Consider the following 18173-nt stretch of genomic DNA (forward strand, 5'->3'; position numbering starts at 1 on the left):
ATAAGTGAGGGCTTTTTGCCTATACAACAGCTCTCCTAAGCTTTCCCATGCTGGGAGGGAAGGAGGGAGGAGATCCGGTTTCCTCTCTGTCCGAGCGCCAGCCCTGTGGCACTGCTGGGAACATCTGAGGGCATTGTGCAATCTGCAGAGGTGGCAAAGCAGTGTCTGGTAATGGCTCTCTCTTTGTTTGTATCACACAATCAAGCTCACGATCTCTCCAGCACAGGCAGCCCACGGTGTTGTGTCCTGCGAGGCTGAGTGCAGTGCTGTGCAGAGTGCTGCAGTCAGTGAGTCAGTCACCTGTCCTGAGAGCTACGTAGGCACAGAGCATTGAAGGCTCAGACGTGCCTACAAACTGGCAGAACTCAGAGCAGCCCTGCAGAGAAGGGCCTGGGGGTCCTGGTGGACAGAAGGCTGGATATGAGCCAGCAGTGTGCTCCTGCAGCTCTGAAGGCCAACAGTATCCTGGGCTGCATCAACAGAGGGGTGGCAGCAGGGAGAGGGAGGGGATTGTGATTGTCCCCCTCTGCTCTGCCCTTGTGAGGCCCAGAGAGCTGTGGGTACCACATCTCTGGAGGTGCTCAAGGAGAAGTTGGAGGGGATCCTGGGCAGCTGAGTTTGTAAGTGGCACCCAACCCACGGCAGGGGTTGGAACTGGATGGGCTTTCAGGTCCCTTCCAACCCAAGCCATTGTATGGTTGTAAAAGGGCAGTAATAGGCTGTCTTGGCTTCAGTTCAGTGGAAGTGCAAGTTGCATCTTTTTCAGGAGGCATGGGAAATGCTTCTGAAATTTAAAAACAAGCTTATCAACTTTGACTTCTAAGCAATGCCAGATTTAATTTTCCAAAGGTCATGAAGGAGTTTTCTTCTGCCATCTCCAAATGCTGCGACAAATGTTCCCCTAACAAAGTAACAGATTGTTCAACACAGTGCACTTAGCAATTACCTTGCCATAAAGGTATTTATGGCAGGTATAGTAAGATAAACCAGTTTGTTTCCTATTGTTTTTCAAAGGAAAAAAAAAAAAGGCTGTAGTCATCTTGTGGTGAGTTTGAGGGATAAATATAAATTGATGTCTTCATTGAATGCTTTCATGGCTCTTAAAAGATATTTATAGGGTATCCCCGTCAAAGATCAGGAAATGCACTCATTTCAGTATTTTTGTAAAATCGTTTGAGTTGGAAGGGACCATTAGAGGTCATTCAGTCCAATTCCCTGCAATGAACAGAGGCACCTCCAGCTGTGTGGGTCTGTAGCTACAGGTACACGGGTATTCTGTGTATCTATTCTGGGTAGCTATTTAAATTTTATCCAAAAATTGACCTTGAAGTATTCTATTGTTGCAAAGTCAGTTAAAGCTGTCCATGATACGTGAATTCAGTACCTTTTGTGAGTGTTCATTCCTATCTGGTCTGTATTTACAGGATCCTGCACTAATCTGCCTGGTATCGCTCTACCTCCTGCACAATGCTTTCACAATGCAGACGCAGAGCAGCTCCTGTGGTGGGCACAGGAGCCAACCATGCAAGAAATGAAAAGCAAAGACTGTACAGTATGTTACTGAATACAAATGCAGCACGGATGTTAGCAACACAAAACCAGATCAGTCTGGCAGGAGGAAAGCCAGCCCTGGACTTGCATCAGCGGGCTGGTCTGTGGGTTCCAAATGCGGCATCACTGCGGAGCCGGTTGGACGAGGCTCCCTGACCTCCTCTACTTGGCAGGCTTTCCTCTGCATTTTTGGCTGAGAGACAAACTAAACTGCCCTCCCCAAGCCCTCCAAATGGTCCCAGTACATCCCGGTGCAGGTGTGCTGGCGGGCAAGGTGAGGAGAGATTTCATCACTCCAGCATATGGGTAAATACAGGACAATCCACACAGTGTTCTTCACCAGCGTGACATAAAAATGAGGAGAGTGGGGAGAAACAGCTGCAGTGATGCAAAGGCTGTCTGTAGCTATGGAATAGGCAGGTAAGAGTATCTTTTTTTGTAGAAGAGCAGGCAGTTAACAGCTCTGGAGTGTGGATCCCAGTAGAGCACCTATTTTTGGGGTCTGTGGGCTCAGACATAGTCCCATTCCAGAGACAGCATATCCACGAAGGATTTCCAGCTTCTGTGTGAATATCCTGGTATGCCTGTGTGAGCAGATCCTTCTTCAGAACTGCCTTTGTCTTCACAGACCTCTGGTAAGAGGGAAGATCTAGGAGGTAAAACACTGAGAAATCGGTGCAAGGAGAGGGAATCTGTGGCTCTGCCACCAAGTTCTTTTGTCATCTTGTACAGAACATCTATCATATCTGTGCCTACGTTTCCAATCTGTAACGTAAAAATAGCAGTACTTCATCTCAGCCACGCACTGCGGTCCTAAAATACAAAATCTTTCATAGAAAGCCTATTGATTACCAGGTTAATGTAGAGCCTTGTCCCATAGGGCACTTTTCCTCCTACGTCTGTTTCCTCCTGTGTATGGACTTTGCAATGGTCATCTGTAAGGTAAACTGTGAAATCTTTGTGTTATGTACATTTGTGTCCAGCCTTGAAACTTTATTTCGTTCCCTGAGGTGTGTGCTGCTGTAAGGCAAATGAAGTGTCCTGATCCCCCGTTAATTACTCATTAGGCAAGATTTAATGTGTGTGTATGTGGGGCTGGCAGCTAGAAGTGGATACACAGGGATGGTCTGTGAGCCAAACTTCTATCAGCTTTAGGGCAGGGGTGGTTGAATAACTAGGGTGAAATGAACAAAATAAAATGGTAAGACCATTAGCTCTTTGCCCCAAACTTAACCCAACGCCTTTCCTTTTTGTCACAAGACCAAACTTACAGTTCACATCAGAAGGCTGAGAGACCTGTGGCAGATTTACATACCTGCACAGAACAAATCACAGGTCTGGACTGAGCCAAAGCATCACTTGGGACCCAAGTCCAGATCTCACCTGTGACTGTTAGTTCTACCTGTACTTTGATATGGTATTGAATTTGGTATGGCCTCTGGAAAATGTTTGAGGTTCTCCTGTTTTTTACAGACATGTTGTTCCTTGTTTGGTACAAAGAGTGCTGTTTTTCTATTAGAAGACTACAGATTTCCTGGCTGAGTGAGGAAGGCAGCACTGGCCACACCAATTTTGACAGGAGAGCATTTGGAAATCCAGGTTGATACAGGCACATGGTATGGAATGGCAAGCAAGTACATGGTGGACAATATACCAAAGGAATCAAGTGAGTAGAAAGATGTCTGGCAGCTAGTAATGGGGGGCTGATGAGGCAGACACCCCTCAAGGAAAACACTGTTCCTCTGGGAGTTCATGCCTGTGCTTGCTGATACAATAACCTGACACTGATGGGATAAGCTGGACTTTGAAACTTATCTAAAATGGGTCTGATGCAAAAGAGCTGTGCTCAGTGCTTTTGGGGAGCACACCTTTTCCACAGGCTGTAGCATCAGGAGTATAACAAAGGAGAAAAAAAGCCAGTTATGCTACAGCTCTCTGGGCTCTGGAAATTGTGCCAGTTTTGCTTTTCCTGCTTTCCACCATCTTCCACTCTCTCTGTTTCTGTTGTTCACCCACATAATTACATAAGATATCGCCAGCTAAAGCTGAATCTGCCTCCTTAATGGATGGCTCATTATCAAGGGAGGGAAACAGAAAGGGCAAAAGCTTTTGTGTGCCAACAGCACTGCAGAGATGTTCATGTGCATTACAGGAGAAGGAAAGGGTGTAACCTGTCTGTCCTAATTTATAGCCAGATGGGCTGAAAGAGTCAAGGTGTAACAAAGGTCAGTGTGGCTGGGAATGAGGTGGAAGCAGTGCAAAGTTTCTCTCTTGACATAAAAGCAATTAATTCTCCACCAAAGTCTCTGTCTCATTGGGCAGGACAGAGCAAGGCAGTTCTGTGTTTGAGTACTCACACAACTTTGACCTTTTTTCTGGAAAACTAAGCTTGTAGAGATTGTCTGGCCTTGTGTGGGGTGATGCATTGGGCCATATGGGGCTGGCCTTGTGGGGCAGCAGAGCCAGCCTGCTACCTTACATGCCATGTTGTTCTGGAAAAGTCTCCTTGTGTTCCAGTTACTGCAGTAATGCCAACACGCTGCCACAGTGCCTAGGGTCTGCTCAGGAGTGCTGTGAGATCACTCCTTCTCATGACAATTCCTATATTGTTTTGGCTACAGGAAAAGACTTGTAGCTACAAGGAAAAGTGAAAAGGCAAATGAGAGAGAACAAAGTCTATCAGAAATCCATCTCCAAAGATCCCAAGGTATGACAGTACATAATCATTTTTGCTTGAAAGCAAGCCTTCAGCCCTGCACACATATCCCATTCCAGTGAGTATATTGTGGCAACTGACTGCAGACAGGTTTTTCTTTTATTGATGCTTAAATCAAACAGTTGTGTTGAACTCAGCACAGAGCTGTATTAATGTCAGGTGTCTGGATGGGTTTGAGAAAAGCTGATGGCAGATAGCAGGGTATGGTTTGATCAGGAGGTGGGTTTTGCGCTGCTGCCTGTGCTGGGCAGGAGACTGAAGGGTTGTGAGGGGCTTCACCAGCCATAACATCCATGATGATTGCAACTGTAGTTTCATTTCGTCTCTCTGTCTAAGTAACCTCCTCCTTATTTTATTTTCTTTATTTCCTCTGTGCTTCCCAAGCAGAAAATCTAAGATTCCAAGTTGCATTTTGAGAAAGCTTTAAAGTGGACTTCTTCATTACGTGAGATGACCCTGGGCGTTGGTAACAAAATCTGCAGGAGGCAGGGGAGAGGGAGACTGCTCAGTAGGGGGTGAGAGCTGATGACTCTAATGAAGTCACAGTGTATACTCTCTTCTGCTGACTTGTGCCTCCTCTAATTACTTTCTGAATCCTAAGAAGCTGAACTGTGCCTTGCCCGTTCATTATGTCCCCCAAGTTCTCTCTCTCCAACAAGCAGTGCACTCCCCACAGTCCCTGGAGGTCCTTTGCTGCTGCTCTGGTGCACCAGGCGTGTTTGCACTGCGTGTTGATGTTTGTGTTTTCTGCGCTGCTCTTGTTTTCCAATTCCTTGGAGTAGTGAGGATGCTGCTGACTTGTCAGAATTGCTGTAGGATGCTGACTCGAGGTTACTGCCTATGGCCTCATTACATTAACAAGGGATATTTTGAGAAATACAAAAGATGAGGCATTTATTTTCTATGGAAGAGGGAGAGGAGAGAGAGAATGAATGTGTGCAAATGAATGGACTTCCCCCGCAGGTTTTATTACATCCCTCCACTGCTCAGTTAGAAATGACTGCCCAGCTCTCTCCCTGCTGTTTGCTAGATGGCACAATGATGGCCTCTGGTTTGTATTCTCAGGCAATGCAGCCCCTCTTGAAGAGCTCCTCATCCCCATCCTGGGGCATCTGAGTTCCTGAAGTGGGCACAGCCTTTACAGAGTTGACAATAGGATTTGCAGCTTCGCATCATCTTAAGGCAGATGTAAGTTAAGTCTACTCTGGTCTTGTTCCTTCCTTGAAGCCAACATTAGGTCTGATGTGATGGAAAGTGAGTCAGTTTGGAAAAATGAGTTGTCAAATAAGTAATGCTGTGAGGAAAAAAAAGAAAGTAATTATTTCCTTATATGCTTGCCTTCCAAAAGTAGCATTGCCAACTGGAGGGATGTGTGGCCATGGCTAAGGAGAGGGTGGACCCCCTCTTCCCTGCTCAGATGGGCTCTCACCCTCGAGGGAGAATATCAAAGGGGAGGATATAGCCTACAAATCCTCTATCTTAAAGAAAGGGGACCTTTGCACAGCCCACACCTCTGAATCAAAGGGAACATCTTCGTTCCCTTCCTCCCCGTTTTCAGGCTATTGGGAAGTAGTTGACACAGCCCTTATCAAAGGAAATGTGGTCTTTTCCTCTGCTTGTCTACTCAGTGTTTTATGTCAACAGAGATCAATAAGGCGACACAAATCTTATCCTATTAAAGTATTCAGCAGCAAATGAAGCACCCTTGAGTTTAGCATATTATCATTTCATGCAGTTTACAATTAAAGCCTTAGATAAGATTAATTGCTTTCAAGGTGAGCCCTTGCTACTGTCTCCTTATAATGGAGTCTGGATCCAGTGGAGCATGGCTTTATGTCACTGCAAGAAATCACAAACAATTTTTGCAGTTGGATTGAAAAGATATGTTTAACAGCCTTGTGTTTCTTCTCTTAAATTTCCCTTAAGAGAAAGATAACTCCCTAGCAAAAAGCATAACCAGCACAAATAGTGAAACTGATTAAGAATTACCTACAACTGGTTTTACTTTTACTTGCTCCAAGTATAAATATTTTAGGCACCCTGACCTTCTTCTGGAGATGAAATGCAGCAGTACTCCAAAATAAAGCAGATGTAAGTGCTGGATGGAGTGACCAGATTCCAGCACCTATTTCTGACAGCTCTTTTCCATACAAAAAACTGAGAGAAGGGAGAGGATGGGACACTAAATTCCACCACAAAACACAGCTGCTTATTTATCTATTTGTCATTCTGCTGCAGTTGAGTGTTATCCCCAGATGAAAGAAACCAGCTGGGTGCAACAAAAGCACTGGGCACTCTGCTGATGGAGGCACTGCAAAGCAAATCCCAGCTTGCTACAAGGAATGGGTACAATGAGAGTTGTGTGGGATGGAGGAGGTGCCACTGTGGCTCCTGCTAAAGTGATAGTGGTGAAAGAATTGAGCATTTTCTCTGGTCTGCCACTATCCAGACACCTCAACCACAGCTTTGAGTAGAACAGATACTTGAGTAGTATGGTAATACCCAGCCTTACAATATGTGGGCCAGGAAGCATTAACTTTGGAGGTAAGTGCTAATTTTTCCCATATGGGAAAATCACCCCTGTTTTGAGGCTTCCTACTGCCTACATTTTTCAGTCCTGTCAACTAGAAGCTTGTGCTCTTGCTGTTCACTCTTGAGGGTGTTAGATATTGCTCTGATTCTCAGGAAGATGGGCTGTCTGGAATACACCCTGTATCACAAGATCGTGGTAGAAGCTTTGTTTAAACTACTAAATTGTAACACAAAAAAAGTACAGGAGTTAGGGGGAAGTGTGCACCTCCCTCTCTGTCCTTTCCCATACTGTGATGAGCTCCTTCCCCATTCTGCAATGAACTCTGCTTCCTAGTTACAAGATCACTAAGCAGTTATCTTCTCATTGCTGAAGTATCAGCAAACCCTCCTCCACAACACTGAAAATGTTTTGAATTATAAAATGAAGGGTGAGGTTTTCCAGGCGTGACTGGGGGAGCAGAATGACTTGTCCTAACACAATGAGAAGGGACAGGATCTCTGCCTCATCAGGGCAAACCTCCTTGGGGTACCATAGCTGGGACCCTTCAGTCTGTCATGCATTGGGCAGCAGAGGACATCAGCTGTGGGTGCTGCTGTGCATGGTTAACGAAGGATCTGTTTCAAAGGCACAGAACTCCCAAGCTGCTGTTCTGTGGGCGTCTGACTGCAGCTTCTTCAGATACAAGTCATCCCTTCAGTTAACAGCTCTACCTGACAAGCAGCTTCAGGGCCGATAGGATTCCGTGAGGCACTGTCAGCTCTGTTTTACTGCAGATTTGATTACACATCGAGCACTCGCCTCATGTAGGTTCCTCGTGGCAGGAGGTGTTTGTCTCTGAGATGAGGGCTGGCGCAGTGCTGTACCACGCAGTCTGGTATGGCTGAGTAAGTGGTTTGGTGTAATCCAGATCAGGATTCCTGGGAAGGCTCTCTGCTTGTACCAAGCTTTTCAATGATTTTCAGTCAAGCATCAACCCACCCCACCATGCTGCCCACACCATGTCCCTCAGTGCTACATCTCTACTTCTCGTGAACACCCCTGGGGATGGTGACTCCCCCACCTCCCTGTGCAGCCTGTGCCACTGTCTCACCGCTCTTTCTGACGAGAATTTTTTCCTAATGTCCAACCTGATATTGCTAAACTAGGGTTATGCAGGATAACAAGAATAGGTCATACAAAACAACAAGATAAAAATGATGGTAGCTGTAACGCATTTGATGGTGAAGGAGATTTTAAATAGTCCAGATATAAAGCATATCCTTGGGGCGCTGGCAAGGATGCAAACTTCTCTCCCACACAACCTCAGTCACTCTTGGAAAGCCAAGTTCTGGAATTTTAAAAGGCAAAAATATTACAGCAACAGCAACAACAAACATGCAAATCAGATGTTAAATGACTACTAATGATCTTATCGTTGTGTTGTGTAAACAGGAGGAAGAGGACAGAAAGAAGCATTCAACATTCTTCAGGGTTTTGCAGGGAGGTTTCAGCTTTATAATGGCTTTGTGGTATTCAGGGGAGGCGGACACATGGGCTCTTGCAGTACAAAAGAAGCCAACATAAGAATCAAGTAGCAAGATCCTGTGGGAAGTTAGGGTTTTTGTCTAGACAGCTAATTACAGCTTTTTGCAGAACCCAAACGCCTGAGAGCACCTACAGCAGATTGCAGCGTTGGTGGGCATCCTAGTGAGGTTCCCATGGGGTGGTCGCCACTCATGCCATTGCACTGTGTCCCTTCTGTAGGCCATGCTGGGGTGAGTGGAGATGTGACAATCACGTGGATGTGTTGTTTTCTCACCGCACTGCAAGTCTCCCTGTAGACCATTCCATCCAATTATTCAAGCCTGCTCCCTGGCATTAAGATATTCAGGCCTTTTCCCCACTGACTCTTCTCTTTCACACCCTAAAAGTGATAAAGGTGTCATTTTATTTTGATGAGGACTCTACGAGGTTTGGAAAAAAACTTGGCGTTTGTCAGCACGACTTCATTTTACAACTGTTCCTGAGCTGCAGTCTTTCTAACTGGTCAATGGATTCTAATTAAATTGTTTAACTGACAGTTATTGGTTTCATAGGGATATGCTGAGCCCATGGAAAATTGGAATGTTGACAAAGGTCAGCAGAGAATCACTGACTTGCTAGGCATGCCAGATATAGCACTTAAGTACACACATTAAGTAATGCGAGTCATTTTGTAGAAATGAGGTTGCTTTTCTGTGTTTGGCTGCTTTCTTTCTTCTGTTTTCAAAAGCAAATCTTATTTGCTGCAGAAAACAAAAACTTGTTGGGATCATTACAGCTAGTACTACATCCAGGCTGCTGTTTGACCATGTTTCTTTTGAAGATGAAGCTGGTTCCAGAGGGTACACTGGCCCTGGCCCCTGATCTTCTTCCTGTGGTTGTGGAACTGGCAAGGGATGTGCTGAGCTGCTGGGGGATTCTTCAAGCCCTGTATGAATAAGTTGTGACACACTGTACAGCCTGCTTCTCGCTTTCTTTTCCTGCTACATCAGTATGTTGCCTGCCTTGCCCTGCTCTTACCAGTAGAGATGTGGCAGCCCATTGGTCTTCCTGCTAAAGTGGGAGCAAATTTAGCTTCCATTTCCCTGCGGTTGCGGTGATGAGAAGCCCCCAAAAATGTTTCAGTTGCAGCCATCATGTAAATCCAGGCCTTGATGCAATTGAAGATATTTGGCCCTCCTTGTAATGCAGCTTTATTTTGGTCCTGCGTGGTTTAAGGTACCAGACCCTCACTGCAGTTTAAGGTCTCAGGTTCTCACATCATTTTTAGTGGTATATGGATACTTTGAACAAAGCATTGGATAATTTTTGGTGTTTGTAAAAGCAACCTGAGATCAGAAACAGAGCTTTCTCAGGAAATCTGTGGCCAAAGCAGGAAAGAGGACCCAGGTGTCCTGAGCTCTTAATGTTCAACCTTTCTTCCCCTTTCCCCAAGCTGCCTGAGAGCATGTTTGGAAGGATGCCTGCTTGCTCAGATACAGTGCAGACCTTCCTTCTTCTCACAGCTGCAAGCTTCTAGGAGATCCTTATATGCTCAGTGGAACACGTCACTGTGAGTACGTAGACAGAACGTCAGGACCAGGACTGAGCGTGTGGCACTGAGAAGAGAAATCTCATCTGTGCTGCAGAGCAGGAGCTCAGTTTTGGTTGTGATTCTCCGTATCAGCTGGTCTGAGTAATTACATAATGTATCGAGCCAAGACATCCTGCTTTATGAAACAAGTAAATTCATTTACAACCATCTTTTAAAGCAAAGAAGATATACGCTGCATGTCCTCCTTTAACTGCACTACTTTTAAGAGTGCAATCAACAAGCTATTAATTAGCTGGCTAGCATAACAGTCTCAGGGGAGACGGTGCCTGTTTTTCTTCTGCCTAGGACCTGCTCTGGTATCAGGAGGTGATGGGGTAGGTGCCTGCTGTGGCACATGACTTTTCTCAAGGTGTGAACAGAGCTCGCTTGGTTGCCTCACACTGATCACAGGATCTGCAGGGTGAGTACCTGGGAACACACTGCTTTCCTGATTGCATCTGTGCTGTTTCTCCCCATGCGGATTGGGAAATACAGGGCTCCATACAGGGAACAGCGGGGCATTGCTGTAGGTACTACATTAGCAACAGGGAAAGTTGGCACTGTATCACTGCTCTCTTCTTGGATCCAAGACACGGTCTCACAAGGTACAAAGGTACAAGGTAAGGTACGAAGGAATAAGGCCAACCACAGCTACTGTCAGCTCTGCTTCCCCACAAGCAGACATGGTGTGTTATGAAGACAAAACCCCGGGGAAGCAAGAACTCCACCAGAGGGGGAACAGGTGGAGGAAACATGAAATACATCCCAGCAAATCCATTATGGACAGTATTAGCACTTCATCTGCAACGCATGACATCGTATCACTGTTCCAGCTGCTGAATCTTTGAAGTGCCTTGTGAAACTTGTTCAGAACTCTGGAGGAGGATTTAGCTGCTGAAGCTCCCCAACCTGTTTCAGCAGGGGGCTGTGGGCAGTTGGTAGTTATTGGCAGGACGAGAAGCTAATGCTGGTGCTAGCAGGAAGGAGGCAGGCTGACATCGTGGGTTAGGACTCTGAGGAAGTATTAGTAAAGAATAGCCTGTTTGTCTTTTTCCCTGTAAAATACAAAGCAAGGATGCAAATCAACATGCACACACACCTGTGGGTGATTGACTTGCTGGGCTGTTACTGCCTTATCCCTTGCACCTGCTTGCATATCTACAACACCCAGATTTGACTCGGGGATTTCACGTACTGTGAAGACACATCTTCTGTTGGGTGGTATCCTTGAAAATCCCCATGCTAAACACAGTAAGTGCAAAGATAATAAGCGGGTGGGGGCGGAAATGAAGAGGTCAATAAGAAGGAAGGGAAAAGCTTTTGGATGCCATTCAGGATAAGATGGGTGGATAGAGATGGAATGGGGATATTTCAGAGGAACGAGCCAGATCTAATACAAGTAGAAACCTGGCTCTTCTGGGTTTAGTTGAGCCAGGTGAGGATCTAGCCCTGCAGCTCAGCGGAGAGAGCAGCTAAGTCAGTCTCAGCTTCAACAAGCGTATTGTGCCTCTACATAGCAATATCTGAAAGAAAACATTTAAGAAAACTTCTACCATCTAAATAAAAGCTTTTCTGGGCTAGTTTAATTTGTATAGTGTATGTTTTTTATTTACCATGTGACTTGATGCTACAGCACTCACTCCACGTGGTTATTGCCAGAGCAATGGCAGCAGCGCATGCCACATTTTCTGCCTTTAGAAATACAAAGCCTTGTCTCACAGAAGCTCAGGCATGCCCTGACTGATGGGAACTGTATCCTTTTGTGAGATGATTTAAAAATAACACATGCACATGCAGAGCAACAAGACATGCTTTCCCCTGTTCCTGCGGCTTCCTGAGGGCATAGCCGGATGTTTTTAGGCTGTGCTAGGGATGGCCCAGGGAGAGGAGCCACGTAAGAGTTAGCAGGGATGGGTCTGATCACAGGACGTGGATGGAGAAATGGCTAACAGATAGCAGATCTGACTGCAGATAGCAGTATCAAATTATTACTCTGTATACAATAGAGATAGAGGTCTGCTGCAGATTTCTGTGTCACTGCACCAGTGCTGAGTGATTGTATTGCCGTACACTAAAAAAAGATGGCAAGAGGCTATGCTGGTTTGAAACCTGACTCAATGTTTTTAGAGCCTGACTAAAAACAGAAGAAAGAAAAGATGGTTGCCTGCATCTGGATCACACATTGCTTGGGTTACAGCAAACAGGGCTCTTTTGTACTAGAGGATGCTTGGGGATGTCTGAGATTCCAGACATTGGTGACTTGTCCTTCACGAGTGTCTGTATCAGAGACCTCATCTATGGTCATCATAGACAAACATTCTCAATATTCAGTGAGTTATGTGGTTACACAGAATTTGCTCCTTAACAAAAACTGCTTTGAGAAGCGTTGTGCTGTAGCATGTTCCTTCTTGTTTTGTGGGCCTGGTGCAGGACATGACCAGCCATGGTCCCTCCTTGGGATTGTCTTCCACAATTTGCCAGGTTTGAGAGAACAGAAGGATGAAGAAGCGTTTTTCCTGGCTCAGCTACACAACAACTTCTGTATATTCAAGTTGGATATTAGGAATGATTTCTTCTCAGAAGTGGTGAGGCACTGCTGCAGACTGCCCAGGAACTTGATGGAGTCACCATCTCTGGAGGCGTTTAAGAACTGTGGAGATGTGGGACATGGTTTAATGGGCAAGGTGAGAGTGGGTCGAGTGGGATGGTGGTTGGACTTGGTGATCTTAGTAGTCTTTTTCAACCTTAATGATTCCATGATATTTAACTCCGTTTCTCTTGTAAGAGGGCTGCAGGAGGCTCATCAGGGCCATGCTGGCTTGTAACAAGCAAAGGAGCCACTGTCATCTTGGACCTGGATGACTCCTGGAGCCATCTCTTCCCATGAAGCTGAGCTATGTCATATGGCTCTTGACTTTGTGATGGCTGCTCGTTCGTTTGTAGCAGAACTGGCAAAGGTGGATACTGCTCAAAGCAGCTTCTGTACAAAGAGACAAGTCAGCCAGGTCCGGGATGGATCTCCAGAACCTGTCACACCAGGGAGTTGTGTGACAGAGGTCTGTCACATCTTGGGGGGCACAGGAATGGCAATGAGGAAGCAATTGCACAGGAATGGCAATGAAGGAGAATCAGGTGAAACTATCAGGTAGCAGTTTTTAGAGCCAGCAACAGAAGATGATGCTATTTTTCACAGAACTTGTCCTGCACACAGGACAGTACTGAATGAAAAATCCACTGAGAGCTCTTAAATACAGAGATACCATCTTTGGTTCAGGAAATATCTGGTATTTCTGGGGAAGTGTGACTACAGGCTTTCCTGGAGTTTATATCTTTCTTAAGCATCTGCTACTGGCTGCTGTCAGAGACAGGATGCCCAGCTATGGCTCTTGGTCTGTTTTTAAGTGAGACCAGACAGGTTGGCTGCCACTGTCCCTGACAGGTACAACACCCTGCTTCAAAAATCACCATCTTCCCCAAGCTCATTTGCAGTTCCCTGATTGGATGGAAGCTTTCAATGCATAATTCTGCTCAGTGGTGGTGAGGAAGACCTGTCCATCCCAGAAACCTTCATGTTGTTGGTGTGGGATGGTTGTTTCTTGGGAAAGACTTGCAGAGCCACAGGGTGCTCTATTTCTGTGCAACGTGGTCCTGATCCAGCTAGCCTGGCCCATAATATGTGAGGGAAGTGGTATACTGCTGTGTTGCTTTCCATATGTTAACACAGTTCTGGTGCCTTTAGGTAACACAAGGAAAAGGCCCTGCCTGTTTTGCTAAGCACTGCATAAAGGTTTCCAGGACAGTGCTTGGAAATTTGTTAGATTCCAGTAAAACCTGTAGGTTGCTCAAAATGGCAACTTGGTGATTGTATCATCCATGCTTGATATTATCAACACAGATTTCAAAATGAGACTGGTGAAGGAATTCAGAGAACTTCAAATTGGTCATCTTAATTACTCTCAAACCTTTTTGGCATTACACTCGCACTGTGTACAGGGATGGCAGCAGGTGCAAGAGAAAGCAGTGTGCTGGGTTTTGTTGGTTCTTTACATCAAACATGTCCAAGATGAGCAGCATGTATCTCAGCTGCTGGTGTCCATGTCTGGCTCTACAGAAATGCTGCTGGGTCAAGCTCCAGCCTGTAACCACCCTTCAGAGCCTGCCCAAAAAATAACCAACTGCTTTGAGAATGTCTGCAGTGAAGCCTCATGCTGGATGGGAAATATTATTTCTTCTCTGTCCCATGATATGTGTATCAGAGGTGAGTCAGCCTTGCAGGAGCCATAAAAGTGTAAGCAGTTTTTTCATGACAAACACTTTTCCCCAGGGAGCAAAATTAAGGCCCTTGTCTGAAAGAACTGAGACCCCTCCTGATGATATTTTGTTTTGAATTCTGTTCCAGTCTCTCAGAGCTGCTGCTCAGGACTCTTTACTCCTTAGTGTTTCTATTTTTTTTTTCTTTTCCTGGAGCAGCAATAGGACAATGACTCATTTCATAGGTAATCTAGAAATAACTTCCCTTTTACAAGAAGACAAATTGCAAGCAAGGAAGACACAATCTCTTGGGAAGCTGTGTGCCCTTTGGTATAAATCCAAACTCTCCTGGGGCCATCACAGAGTTGGATTTGGAGGGGACAGTTTGGTGCATACAGACACGAACTCAGCACCACTAACACATCCCAACAACTCCATCGTTTCCTCTGGGCTTCTGCCACTGTTCTTCACAGGCTCTAAAGACTCAGTCTACACCCTGGTGTGCCTCACCAGTCCCTTGTGTTTGGGGACTCCTTAAATACTGGCTTAGAGGTGAGGGGAGCTGCTCTGCTGCCAACAGCAGCTCCCATTGCTGCTTGAGGAGCAGCAGAACTGACAGACCACCACTGGTTTTAGACCAGCCCCTAGACAAGGTCCTGCACATATCATTCTACCACTCACAAAGCTGCAGTGATGTCAGTACAGTGTGTGTGAGGGGTATTAAGACAGGTGACATGATAACTCATGAACTGAGGTCAGATTCTGCTGTGTGTGACATCTGCTGGCAGCTTTAACTGGCAGTGAAGCTTTAGGCCAAGTAATTTATATATGTTTGTCTGAAAAGGTAGAAAAGGTAAAATTTCCTTTGTTTACAGTGATTAGTTTTTTCTCACTTTTTTGTTTTTTCTTTTTAGCTTAATTTGACATGGGGGAACTTAACTCTCCAGAGGCAATGGAGAACCTGCTTTAAATATCAAGGAGCCTACAAACGTGAAGACCTAAGAGCCAAAACACGAACTGATGCTCTTTCTCCAGTACAGCTGGCCATCAAGATGCCCGTCATCTGCTCATTGACTCTCAGCATCCCAGACACCTCAGAGCTGTTTGTGAGCGTCCACAGATGTCCGTTTGATTGATGGCTGAACAACTGAACACGCAGCACCACGAGGGCTGGCACTGCCCTGCTCTTGGCACTGAGCAGCACAGCTATGCCCAGCTCCAGTGAGTCACCTCGGTGAGCACTGTGCTCCCGCTGCTCACTGGGACCACAGGACTCAAAGGCCACCAGCCCGGTTTCGATGCCCTGGTTTTCTTTGCTTGCCCGGCGGTTCCGCCCCGCGCCCCACCCCGCAGCGGCGTTAATGATGGGGTAGGGATTGCTGTGGGCTGGAAGGAGGTGTGGGTCACTCTGCCGGGTCAGTGAGCTGCGGTCAGTGGGACGCCGTGACACACTGCCCCGAGCTGCAGCCATTGGGGCCGGGCTGTGCTGTGCTGCTGGGAGCCCAGGGACGGCCGGGGAAAGGTGCCCTCAGAGAGCTAGCCAGCAGGTGATTGGGGTCAGTTTCCCAGTGGTAAGATTGTTTTCTTCTCCCATACTCTGGGCCTGGCTCTTTGCAGCTGGGTGCAGCACTGCCCAGCTCTGTGGCCAGCCCCAGCCCTTTCCCAGCCCAGGGATCACTGCCAAAGCCCAGCACAGGGCAACCACTGAGCTCCTCTTTTCCTTTTGAAAGCTTATATAAAAATGATGATAAGCTAAATCTAGATCTATGCAGCAATTATGTGGGATGCCAGACCTTGCACCTGTAGCATAATACATAACAGAGCCAGCTAACTGCCTTGTCTAATGATTGCTCTGAACAGCATACAAATCACATTATGGGGGGTGAGCTGAGAGCCATTTTTCAGCTGAAGCTGATGAGCTAGCAAAGACTTTCTTTGCCCCGTTCTCTCAGACTGCAGGTTTGTCCTCTCCTCCTTGGAATCCTTCCTGTTATTTTTCTACCTTCCTGTCACAGGATGCAACGTTCATTACAATAATAGATCAAACTTTGAGTGGAAAAACTCTGCTTTACAGTTGTCTTTAGGATTTCCCAGTTTCATTTCCTGCAACCCACAATGAGCAGGTGGAGTGTTTTCACAGGATGCTTGGGTGGTCAAGAGATGCCTATAAACGTTATCCCACCTTAACCTCTCAGCTGTCACCTTGAGGTGGGATGGGCTATCTCCTGAGGTACCTTGGGTTAGGAGCTTGGATAACTGGAGAAGACCAGCCCCTGAATACCAGTCAGGCAATGGCAGAAGATGACTCCCACTTTCATGATGGAGAAGACAACTCCCACTCTCTCTGGGATCTTAAACTCAAAATGTCCTTCTTGATTTCTTAACCTGGAATGTGCTTTGGAAACGCTGTCTGGAGAGTCTGCTTTGTCTCTCTGCACCTAAATACTTTTGAAGCGTGGTCAGAGATGCTCCTAACGTGTGCTCTGGATTCTCTGGTGAGAAACACAGAAGGAAGTTTTGATGTGGAAGAGCAGCATTGGTGTCAATTTGTTTGGAAGGATTTTTGTGGACTGGACTTCTGTGGTTTTGCTTGCTTCCTGTTACTCTTATGTTATCAGCATGAAAATATTAAATTATGTGACCAATGTAGCCAGTAAGACTGGCCACAGCTATTATATAACGTCTGGTTGCTGTAAACATCTCCATGATCGTTTCTTTGATTGCAGTGCAAACATATCCTGTGCACAATATGTGGGTTACCAGGTAGATTTATGTCATGACTCAGGATGAGCCAATATCATAAGCAAATGTTAATGAAGGGTGGGATTTTCATTAGTTTCTCTGTATTGACCTATTTCACTTCCTATCCAAGGCAGCAGCTAAAGAGAGCTGGCCTAAATGGATCAGCATTCTGCAGCTCAGAATCGTGATCCAGGGCTGGAGGGAGCCCTGTTCTCCCTAGGGTGGCTGTTCTCATCTGACATTATGACAAATAGTCCTAGGCTCCTTCTGTATTAAAAATAAAAGCCTTGAACTTGCATATTTCCTTATGGAAAAAAATAGCTATCTTGGGATCCTGCTTATACAACTGGAACAACTTTTGTTCTCCACCCCACCTAAAGACAAGCAAAAGGCTTTTATGTTCTCTAGGTTATTAATGAGCAGGGCTTCCTCTGCTGAGAGGATGTTTGGAGCACTGCTAAAATCTTTGCTCAGGTCCCTCAAACTGGGACAAGTGATCTTACGACACCTTCCTGAGCTAATTGCCAGCCATTAAAAGACACATTTTTAGTAACACCTTTTGCCAAATTATTCTCTGCCTTTGCCTGCTTCATCATAGCACTTTTTTACAGGTAAACAGCTCTCTGCTCTCCAAGGAGTAGAACTAAGTGGCTTTATGACATTTTAAAAAGGGAAAGACATTAATTTGTGCTCCCTGTTCTGCCTTCTGTTTAAAAAAGGAAAATAACTGGGCAGTTTGTGGAGACTGGTGCCCAGAAGGAGATAGTGTGAGATGATCTAACCCATTAAATCAAAGGAAAGTTGGACAAAGGAGTGACTTGCTCGGAGACAGATAAGAATTACCCCAAACTGAAGGCAGATTCGGTAACAAAGCACTGGTCTGACAGCCAGTCCACCCTTTCTGCAAACATTATGCAGCAGGTAACAGAGCTATGCTCATGAATCATTGCCTTGTTTATTTAAAAAACAAACAAACAAACAAAAAACAAATATCTGACAGCAGTGATGGAGTGACTGAGCAGGCGTTCAGCTTGCCTGCTGAATCCTGGGAAAGCCCTGCACAGCAGGGAGAGGGGAACAGCACCTATGGCCTGCAGTGCCACACGAGCTCTGGCAGGTGGGTTTTTTAGAGTCCAAGGAGTTTCTGTGCAACTGAGAAGCAGAAGTGGTTTGGATTTTCCTATGTTAAAGCCTTCCTGTCTCTATTCTCATTTCATGTGTAATTAAGGGATTTTTTTAAAGAAAGTACACCAGAGAAACCCTAACAACTGAGCCCTGCTGTGCAT

The 18173-nt window shown here is 45.8% G+C and overlaps 2 long non-coding RNA genes across 4 annotated transcripts in view; both read left to right on the forward strand.

Annotated features, from left to right (window-relative positions):
* Positions 1–4611, forward strand: part of LOC116231633 (uncharacterized) — a 61549-nt gene extending 56938 nt beyond the window's left edge. For both annotated transcript variants that reach the window (XR_016468844.1, XR_016468845.1), the window contains one exon: positions 1425–4611. This is a non-coding gene — a long non-coding RNA (uncharacterized LOC116231633). The remainder of the gene's footprint in view (positions 1–1424) is intronic.
* Positions 4612–5337: 726 nt separating this feature from the next.
* LOC149917091 (uncharacterized) lies at positions 5338–17131 on the forward strand. 2 transcript variants are annotated; one of them, XR_016468842.1, is made up of 3 exons: positions 5338–5455; positions 10201–12578; positions 15060–17131. It is a non-coding gene; the product is annotated as an uncharacterized LOC149917091 (long non-coding RNA). The 2 variants fall into 2 exon arrangements; XR_016468841.1 differs by lacking the exon at positions 5338–5455 and having other exon boundaries at positions 9090–11646; positions 12276–12578.
* Positions 17132–18173: the final 1042 nt, after the last annotated feature.

Source organism: Phasianus colchicus, chromosome 8 (genome assembly GCF_987193195.1).
Source record: "Phasianus colchicus chromosome 8, bPhaCol1.hap1.1, whole genome shotgun sequence".
Classification (NCBI taxonomy): domain Eukaryota; kingdom Metazoa; phylum Chordata; class Aves; order Galliformes; family Phasianidae; genus Phasianus; species Phasianus colchicus.